The 10,080-nt window shown below is 52.8% G+C and overlaps 1 protein-coding gene across 2 annotated transcripts in view; it reads left to right on the top strand.

Annotated features, from left to right (window-relative positions):
- The window catches only part of Hip1 (huntingtin interacting protein 1), a 105,797-nt gene that overhangs the window by 32,517 nt on the left and 63,200 nt on the right, over nt 1–10,080 (top strand). The window lies entirely within an intron of this gene.

Genomic DNA, 10,080 nt, shown 5'->3' with positions numbered 1-10,080 from the left:
GCGAGATCCATTGAAAGTTTCTGGATTGTTGATCCTATCCTGCTGGCCCCGACTCCGGGCGTGCGGGAGAGGGAGCCTGGCCAGGACGCTGAGGCGGCTGGCCCGCCGGGATGGCTCCCGGTTTCCCGCCGCGCTGCTGCCAGGGCTGCCCAGGAGAGCAGACTCCCCAGAGAGGGCGGGCGGGGGTTCGCCTTCCAGATTAGGAAGCCTGAGGGGTGGAGAGGGCATGACTGGGGACTCCTCCAGTCCCCTCCAGATCTCCTGCCCGCTGGCCCTCTTGAGATCTGCAGGAAGGTTTTTGGGGCTGAGCCAGTGGCCAGGGAGGCACAGGTGGCCCTGGGAGGACTGAGGGGAAGTGAGGCTTTGGCCAAAGTGAAGGGACAGGAATGGAATCCTGGCATAGAAGGTGGAGGTGCTCGATGGGCCACTTGAGAGCCCCAGCTTCAGTGGCCTGGGGAGCAGCAGCCCCTCTGCCCGATCATCATCTACCTCCCAGTTCCTTTAGAGGTGGGCTTGGGGAGGGGGTCTGTGTCCTGCCCTGGAGCACCCTCCCTCTTCCATCCCAAACACTGGGAGCTGAAGGGGGCTTTTCATTGATTGAGACAGAGATACATCCCTCAGGAGGAGCTGGGTGTGATTTGGGGGATCTGAAGGAGCAGGGTCTCCTGAAGCACCCAAAAGCCTGGACACTGCAGATTTCCCAAGGATCTCCATTCTCGCCACTCTGAATGGAGACTAGAGGGTGCCTGTGAGGTCACTGCTACCCTGGATGGCTTTGGATCAGAGTACCCACGTCCAAGCCATGCAACCTTAAGCGCCTGTGTGTCAGGCTGGAGGAGCACCCCATGGTGGACCATGCTCCCAGGAGGGCTGTGGGGCATCAGGAGGAACCAGCTTGCCATGAGCCTGTGAGGGGATGCTGGGGAGGGGCCTGGGTCTGCCTGTAGCTTAGGAGTGAGAAGGAAATGAAATTTGGGTCTAGTTGACCCCAGCAGATGCCCTTTGGGGACAACCGTCCTCTTAGAGAAAGCAGGGGCATTCTTGGTCCTGCCTAGTTCTTGGCAGTCTTATCTTGGATAGGGGACAGTGGGATGGGCAGGTGACAGATAAGAGTGATCTCTTCTTCTGGCAGATCAGTCTCAAACTGATGGGGCGGTGCTCCGGGGTGAGGGCCGGGTGAATGTCCTCCTGGGCTTCTCTCTGTCTTTGTATGAGGAGACACCTGTCCATCGGCAGCTCCCTCTCAAAATAATCTTTCCTCCAGGTGAACGGGTGGCGATGTGGAAAACCAAGCGCTTCCTGGCCCTTTCCTACAGGTGTCTGAGCAAATACCAGAGTCACCTGTCTGGGCTTGGTTGGGGACCCAGTGGCTGCTGTACCAGATGGTCCCAGAGCTTCCTTTTGGCTTGGTACTCAGGATCCCTCAAAGTCCGGCCTGCCAGGACCGGCTCCCCCTCCTGTCTCTGTATCCCTCGTTAATCCACAGTCTGTATTTGATTCCTACTATTTCTATATCAAGTGCTAGGTGGAGGACAGACCCCAATCAGAAGGCCACAACTCCGAGGGCCATGGGGGGCTGGACTGTGGAGGTTGGATGGAGAACAGGATCAGGCCAGCTCTGGAAAGCCGAGTGGAATTGGCTCTGGGGGAGTAGTGACGGGCGTGGCCTGGGGGACAGTTGCTGGAAGAGGAGTGGACAGAGCCACTGAGTGAGACCATACCCACCTGGCAGAGATAACTTTGAGATCAAGAAATATCTAAATGGTTGGTTGGGGTTAGGCCAGGAAGCCTCCAGTGCTGGCCCAGAATGCTTGGACCCTGGCCTGTAGGCACTGGGTAACCTCCGGGGAATTCTGAGCCAGGAAAGGTGCATTTATTGTTTCTTTCCCTTTTCAGCTTAGAGTCCAAACAAAAGTGATATTAGATTCTCATTAATCATTGAACAGCTAGGTGCCCAGCCCCGAAACCATTGTCCTCAGCTCTTTGTGAAGAGCACAGACCCTGGGGTATGTAGCAAGAGAACCTTCCCCACCTGGGGCATCGGGGCCTGCTTCCTGTCCTGAAGAAGGCCCGTGGGACTGTCCGTTCTGATCATTGGGTCCCCATCTCTGATTTGAAGGCCTTGCTTAGGGGTCCTTTGGCTCCAGGGTTGACCCCAAACCCAGCATTGCAGTCACATCCTTGATAGCCCACATCAGCCTGAGGGTTTGTCCTGTTTGTCACTGAAGGAGAAAAGGCAGATTACAGTTCACCCGACTCCCTGTGTGACCTGCAGCCAGTGTCTTACCTAGCCTCTTAGCCTCTTCATACTGTAGTGTCCCAGCGAAGCCTGCAGATGATTCTTGTGAGGCAGGGGACCCGGAGCAGGGACTCCTCCGTTCAGAGTAGTTATTCTGACAGTGATGGCTTCTGAAGTCCCACCTGGCCCTGAGGTGACTGATTCTCCCACAGCCTCTAATTTGCTGATTGGCCTGAAGAGCTCAGCCTAGGTTGCACTTCTCCTGACTGCACAGGGCCGAGTCTCCCAGGTCTAGTGATCTTTCTAAACGTGGGTACAGATGACTGGAGACAGCGGATTCGCTAACTGCTACGGCTGATCAATGTTTGATGCCATCAGATACTTGCCCTCCGAAGAGCCCATTAACCCCACCCTCAGGAACACAGAGTAGCTGCCCCCTTGGGACTGATGATGGAGCCTGCCTTCCCTGTACTCAGAGAAGGCACAGGACCACAATTGGGGAATGGCGTCAATGCCATCAACCTTTACAAAAGAATGTATAGTTTACAGAACACTTCATATTTGCATCGATAGCACTTTACAGGGCACCACACCTGTCCTCACCACAGCTCAGAAAAGATCCGAGCTCAGAAAAGTTTAGCCCCGGGTCCTGTGTGCCAAGGGCAGAGCCTTGTACCCATTTCTCCTGATAACCAAACATACACCAGGTGAAGAAATAAATAGAAGGTAAAGGAAGAAAAGACAAAAGTGGGACCTTTCTAATCTCAGAAGATGAGCTGGGGATGGTGGCCTTTGGCCTCTGGGTCCTCTAGGGACCCAGAGGGTGGGGTGAGTATCTGTCTGTATGTGGTCTATGCACCTCAAATCATCTATAGCTATTTTTAAAACTTTGGGTTTCTTTATGAATCTCGTTTCTTTATGAATCCTCAGATGTGAGACTCCTGACTCACCCAGCGGGAGACTGGAGGGACACAGAAAAGGTGATTCAGATATTCTGAGTAAAGGATGATGATAGTGGTGGGCATGAAGGACTTCTGGTCCACCCACTGTCCCTGCTTGTGCATGTGTATTTGCTGTGTTGGAGGAGGGATGTGAGAAGCTGAATGGCCAGCTGGAGAGGTCCCAGTGCAGGACAATGCCAGGGACTCTGGGGCAGCCCACACTGGCCACGAGCTGCATGGAGAGGAGGCTGCCTTCCCGTCCAGGGTGTGAGCTGAGTGATTAGTTGAAGCAGTACAAACTCAGATGTATGCCTTCATAAGAAGGTAAGCATAGTCCCTCAGACTGGATTGGGTTGTATATCCAGGTGTACCCAGAAAGCCCCAGGAGGCCTTGCAAACATGCTTTTTTCCTGAGGTCAGTTTTGTAATTTTTTCATGCTGCTGCAACAAAATAACCAAGACTAGGTAATTTATAAAGAACTGGAATTGATTTTTTGCAGTTCTGGAGACTGGTGAAGTCCAAGATCAGGGTGCCGGCAGGTTCAGTGTCTGGTGAGGGCTGCTCTCTGCTTCCAAGATGGCACCTTCCTGCTGTGTGCTCCGGAGGGGAGGAATGGCAGAGGGGCAGAAAGGCAAAAGTGTGCCCCCTTCCACCTGTAGCCCTTTTTATTTTTTTAATATTTATTTTTTTAGTTGTATATGGACCCAATACCTTTATTTTATTTATTTATTTTTATGTAGTGCTGAGGATCAAACCCAGGGCCTTGCACGTGCTAGGCGGGTACTCTGCTGCTGCGCCACAACCCCAGCCCCACCTTTTTAAACAGTGCTGATTTTGTTTATGAGGGCAGAGCCCTAGGACTTAATCCTGTTGTATTGGGGACTGAGTTTAATGTTGAATGTAAATGTTGAGGAGTTGAAAACACTTAAATCATAGCAGTTGGAGTCCAAAGAAAATTTGTAGCCTTTCACCTAGAGAATGTCCAGAGGAGGGTGAGGACAGTGTCACCCTCGAAACATATAGTGCTTAAGCATGAGGAAGAGAAGGCCATACTGCCACCACACCCAGCTACTGCTGTCTTTTCTTGTCCTCGTCTCTGACTTGCTGAGGACTGTTGGGAGGAAGAGGTTGTGGGAGCTCCAGGTGGCCCCACAAGGTGGGATTTGTTGGGGGGGCAGTGGGGATTTCTACAGTCCTCTGGTAGAATGAACTCCCTGACCAAGGAGAGATCCTCTCCAGCCAGCTTGAGCTGCTTGGGGACCCTGGAGGAGGACGGCAATCCCAGCCTCCACTTCCTTGCACCTGGAGACTTTGGCTCAGCACACGGGCTTGGGAGCAGTTTCTAGAGACCTGTGGGTTCCATGGCTCAGGTCTAGTGTGGCTGGTAAAGGAGAATTTGGCCTCATGTGCAAAGGCAGCAGTTCCAGAGAAGCGAGTCCCAGTGTCCTGGCTGTTATCATGTTTTCGGAACACAGCTGGCATCACGACTAGGAGCTTGTCCAGAGTTGTAGATAACATTGGTCTCAACCAGGTGCCAGAGGAGAAGGAAGGAGATTCATTATTTATCTCCTTTAAGGATGCTTAGGAAAAATACTTTTATTAACCATATGACACCTATTTTATTTTATTTTTTTTTTATTGGTTGTACCTATTATTTTAGTTTATTTTATTTTGGCAGTACTGGAATTGAACCCAGGGGTGCTTTACCACTGAGCCCATCCCCAGCCCTTTTTATTTTTTATATTTTTTGAGGCAGGGTCTTGCTAGGTTGCTTATGTCCTCGATAAGTTGCTGAGGCTGGCTTCGAACCTGGGATCCTCTTGCCTCAGCCTCCTGAGCTGCTGGGATTACAGGCACCACCACGGCCACCAGGATCATTTTCTTGATGCACACATCTAGGGGTTGTTTCCTGTTCACCTTTGTCTCCTTTCTGGCCCAGAGAAGTCCCAGTCCAGTCATAGCCAGACAGGCACGTGGTCTGGCAACTGGCCCTGAGCCAGCGGATTCCAGCAGCCTGACAAAATTCACGTTGCCCTGGAGCCACAAAGAAATTAAGCCCTAGGTCTAAATTAAGGAAGGAAGGGGGGGAAATCCCAGCGCATCTCCTTCAGATTTCCTGGAGCCCTACTGCATCCTTCACGGAGGCGATTAAGTGGACCAGAGCACTTGGGGGTGGGAGCCCAGCTGGACATGCCCTGAGCATGAAGGATTAGGAAGCCTTTTCTGTGTCCTGAGAATATTCTAGATGCCAAGCTTGGGCCTCAGAGTCACAGGGCCAGAGGCTGAATCCTGTGGCCACCACCTTGAGGATTTATGGCCGCGCATTAGTCAGGTGACCTCGCTGTGCCTGGTCTCCTCAGCCCTCGGCCAAGTTGGTGGCTGCAGCCTCGCAGGGGTGGCAGGCTGTACTGCCCGTGGGGGGCTTAGTAAGCCATGTCTGTGGTTAGCAATGTTTTTGCTCATTAATTCAGGCAACAAATGAAATTGTTACACTAAAGGTAAAGGGTGGAGCATGGCTTCTTTCAGAATGATCCCTGCTGTCATTTGGATGTAGTCCAAGTGTCCCCCCAGGGTTCATGTGTTGAAGTTTAATTCCCATCATGAGACATTAGGAGGATAGAAACTCAGTGTGACCATAGTGTTAAGAGACGCCTTTGGGCTGGGCACAGCGCCACACACCTGTAATCGCAGCCGCTCCGGAGGCTGAGGCAGGAGGATTATGAATTCAAAACCAGTCTCAGCAGCTCAGTGAGGCCTTCAGCAACTCAGTGAGACTCTGTCTCTAAACAATATGTTAAAAAAGGGCTGGGATGGGGCTCGGAGGTAGAGTGCTTGCCTAGCCTGCGTTAAGCTGTGGGTTCAAGACTCAGTGGTGCCGAATTGAGGGTTGGGGAATGGCACACAGTAGGTGCCTAATGAGTGAGCAACTACATGACGAAAGGAGAAGACCTTCCTGTTGAAGTCAGAGCGGCCCTCCCTGGGGGTGGACGTGGAGTGGGTTTGCCAGGAGCGGGGGCTGGAGGAGTGGGCGAGGAGGAGTGGGCACAGGTGTGACCGCCCAGGTTAAAAATAATCGGCTCGCCTCTGGGAGAACCAGTAAGCGGCTGGGTTGTGCTATTCTGGCCGACAGGTCTCCCCCACCTTCTGGTGCCAGTGCCTGGAGATGGTGGCCCTCGCTGGTACCCAGATCAGCGTGGGAATGGCCAACTGGGGGCTGAAGCAAAAGTTTTGTTTTTTTTTTTTAAACTGAACGCTTCTGTTGGTTTCTGTCATCATTTCTCTTTGGAGCCCTCAGTTCATCTCATTTTCTGGGACCTAAAATAGCTTTCTTTGCTGGGTTCCTCCTGGACTGAACAGACGTCTAGTAAGATCATAACCTCCACTCCTGCTAGCTACAGATGGCATCGCCAGCCCTGGCCCTTGGCACAGAGGCTCCTGTGGTGGCAGCTGGAGTCCTGGCCAGTACCTTTTGGCTCTTTAGATGTGCTGGGTACTGAAGACCCGCCCTGGCCCTGTGCCAGCCGAGACTGTGCAAGAAGGTGCTGGGTGGGTGCTGTCACCTTCAGAGGTGGAGAAGACCAGTCATTGTGATCCAGTGTGATTAGTACAATGGCAGAGATTTAAGGAAAGTCCCACAGCAGCTCAGAGGTGGAAATAGTTGACCCCGCTGTGGTACAATGGCTTGAGGAAGGAGACCTTTCTTTCATTTATTCTGAAAAGATTTACAGGGTGCCCTCCACATGCCGCCTGCTGTTCCAGGTCCTTGGAGTGCTTCGCAGAACCAGAGGCCCCTATGTCCTGGAGCCGAGCTCTGTGTGCGTGTCGGTGGGAGGGGAGGCCAATGGCAATAAGTGCAAGTGAGCGTGATGTGTAGACCCAGGAAGGGGTCGGATTTCCTGGGAGGGGCTGGTGCAGAATGGCTGCGTTGCCCTGGGGGTGCTTGGGTGAAGGAGGGTGGAGGCCTTCCCTGGCTGCCCGCGTACCCAGGAGCCTGGCTCCCACCTCGTCTCCACCTGGCCCTCAGTCTGGCAGAGATCGTGGCCTCAGCCTTGGCCCCTGGCTCATTGCTGGGCTGCCAAGTCTGGACCTCGCCACCTCTCTGTGCTCTCTCCCTCCTCCTGGGGTCTGTTCGGTGGGGATCACACAGGGCGGTTCAGAGAGACCAAGAGCTTGTCCATGGGGCCAGCTTTCATAGCAGCTGGGGAGGCGCCGTGTGCCTTCTGGAGTCAGGGCGTCGAGTGTCACGTGGGCAGTTCTGTGCCATGGCTCTGGTATGGGTTGAGGACCATCAGCAGGTCGGGAGACCTCTCAACTGGCCCCAGTAACCTCAGCCCATCCCAGGCTAGGGCGACAACACTTTGATCCCTGTCTCCTGCCATCCTACTCTCTTGTTCAAGTTGGAGACACTGAGGCTCCGGAAATGCAAATCTTCCGGGATTCCTCTTCCTGAGTTCTGGGCTCTGTCTGCCCAGCCTTCTTCCTTCACTGCTTCCCCAGCTCCTGGGGAGAGATGCCCCAAGTGCACTATCTGCCGATGCTGTATGGTGGGGGGCTGCACTGACCTGTGGTCGTTGGTGGGAATGGGGAGGAAACTGGTGTCTGCAGGAGACATTGAACTTTGGCTGTTTTTAGGAACTATGGAAAGGTGTCACGAAGCTAAGGATCAGGCAGTCTCCCACCATCTGACGTGGCTGCTGGTCCATACAGACTCAGTGCATTCCTGTGTGTGCACGCACATGTGAATATACCATAATGAACCCTATGAAAGTGCTACTTTTAGTGGTCAAAAACAGCCAAATTTTCATTTGATTCAACCAAGCTGGACACACAAACAAATGCAGTCATACTGTTAACAGAGCTTCGTATATTTGGGGTGAGGGTACGGGCAGGTACTGGGATTGAACCCAGGGACACTCTACCACTGAGCCACATCCCCAGCCCTTTTTTTATTTTTTATTTTGAGGTAAGATCTCACTAAGTTGTTGAGGGCCTCATTAAATTGCTGAGGCTGGCCTTGAACTTGCGATCCTCCTGCCTCAGACTCCCAAGTCCCTAGGATTACAGGCATGCGCCACTACGCCTGGTGCTATATGCTTGTATTTTAGCTTTCACTGGGCTGTAGACTGAGAAACAGTATACCATGGTGGTCAAGGCCATGGGTCCTGGGGTTTAAAGTCTGTCTCCACTGTTTACTCACCTAGCAAGTTACCCTGAATCCCTGGGCCAAGGTTTTGCCTTTTGTGTTGTGAGATAGTCATGGAACCTTCTATGCAGGGCTTTGAGGGCTGTTGCAGTCACATGTTTGTGAAGTGCTTAGGTTAGTGCAAGCACTGGGTAAATTTAGTGAGTATCACTGTCTTTCCAATGAGTTCAGGTGACACGTCACCTCATCACGATCAGCCCTCTATTAATACCTTTCCCACTCCTGAGGTGAGATCCTTGTATAAATGTCTAAGACTATCATCACTTTCTGCCTTAAGGATGTAGGCGTTGAAGTGTTAGCTTTTAAGAATTCTTTTTCTGATGAGTTTTGAGCTGGGGAGTGAGTATAGGGGAAGGTTCTCTGGGCTGTTGGCCTGTAAACTAACTCACCAGTTAGTCTCAGCCTGTTCCTGCTGCTATAACAAAACAGTTTTGACTGCGTGATTCATTAACAGAAGAAATTTACTTCTCACCATTCTGGAGGCCGAGGAGCCTCTGATTGTGGGGCTGACAGGTTTGGTGTCTGGCGAGGACCTCTTCCATATGGGGTACGTTCTGTCAGCACGGAAGAGATGGAAGGCACAGGCTGCTGTCTGTGGCCTCTGTCTTGGAAGGCTCATCCTGCCCATAGGGCAGAGCCTCGGGGATCACTTAGCCCCTCCTCAGAGGACCCCGCTGCAGGAATGACGCTTTAACTTGGATTCTGCCTTAAGGAACACAGACTTCAATCCATGGCACCCCCTTTGCTTTTCCACCCCCACAGTGACACTGGCAGCTTGGTAGTCCCTCACTTGGGGCATTGTTCACTTCCGAGCCTCGGCCCTGATGTCCTGCTGGCTGATGTCCCTTGTGGCTCTTTTCCAGGCCAGCTCCTCTGGTGAGACAGCTCCTCCTCCAGGTGTCATTCCCATCCTTCAGCGCTGGCCACATGCCCAGCCTGTTGCCCTATATGCTGCCCATGGGTGTTGCTCCTCTAAACATGCTGTGGACACCCTGCTGACGCCTGTCCAGCTAGACCTGGTCTTCGAAGCCAGCACTGTCTTCCCTACCTGCGAGCTGACCAGATCCAGCACTTGACACGTAGCTACCCTGTGTGTGTCGGGTGGTGGGATCTAATGAGTGAAGGAAACCAGGAGCGAGTGACCGACTGCTGGAACTCAAATCAGCGGAGGTGATTGGAAGGGGGTGAGTCTAGGCTAGCCTCGATAGAAGGGTCAGATGATGCAGGACATGTCTGGAAAACATCCCTGAGGGACAGGAATGACCAGTAGGATTGAAAAGGCCAGCAGAAGCCAGTCCCCAAGCTTTGGTTGCCAGGACAGGAAGTAGAGCAGTTTCCCTGTATGTGGCTGTGAGCCTGGGTATCAGCCACCTTTCTGTTGCTGTAACAAGCACCAGAGTTGATCAGCCTAAAAAGAGGAAAGATTTATTTTGCTCACCATTTTGGAAGTTCCAGCCCATGATCGATCGGTTGTCTCGTGCCTCTTGTGCCTGTGGGAAGGCAGGGCCTCGTGGTAGGAGCACACGGTACAGGAAGCTGCTCGCCTCTTGGCCTCTGGGTAGAGAGAGACCCGGGGAGGCCTGAATCCTGATATCTCCTTCTAAAACGTGTCCAGTGACCCAACAACTTCCCACCAGGACCACTTTTAAAAGCTGTGCCACCTCTCAGTGGAGCCGTGAGCTGGGACCAGGTCTTC

Source organism: Marmota marmota, unplaced genomic scaffold (genome assembly GCF_001458135.2).
Source record: "Marmota marmota marmota unplaced genomic scaffold, marMar, whole genome shotgun sequence".
In the NCBI taxonomy this organism is placed as follows: Eukaryota; Metazoa; Chordata; class Mammalia; order Rodentia; family Sciuridae; genus Marmota; species Marmota marmota.
Note: the sequence above shows the minus strand (reverse complement) of the source record. Positions and strands in the feature narration are given on the sequence as shown.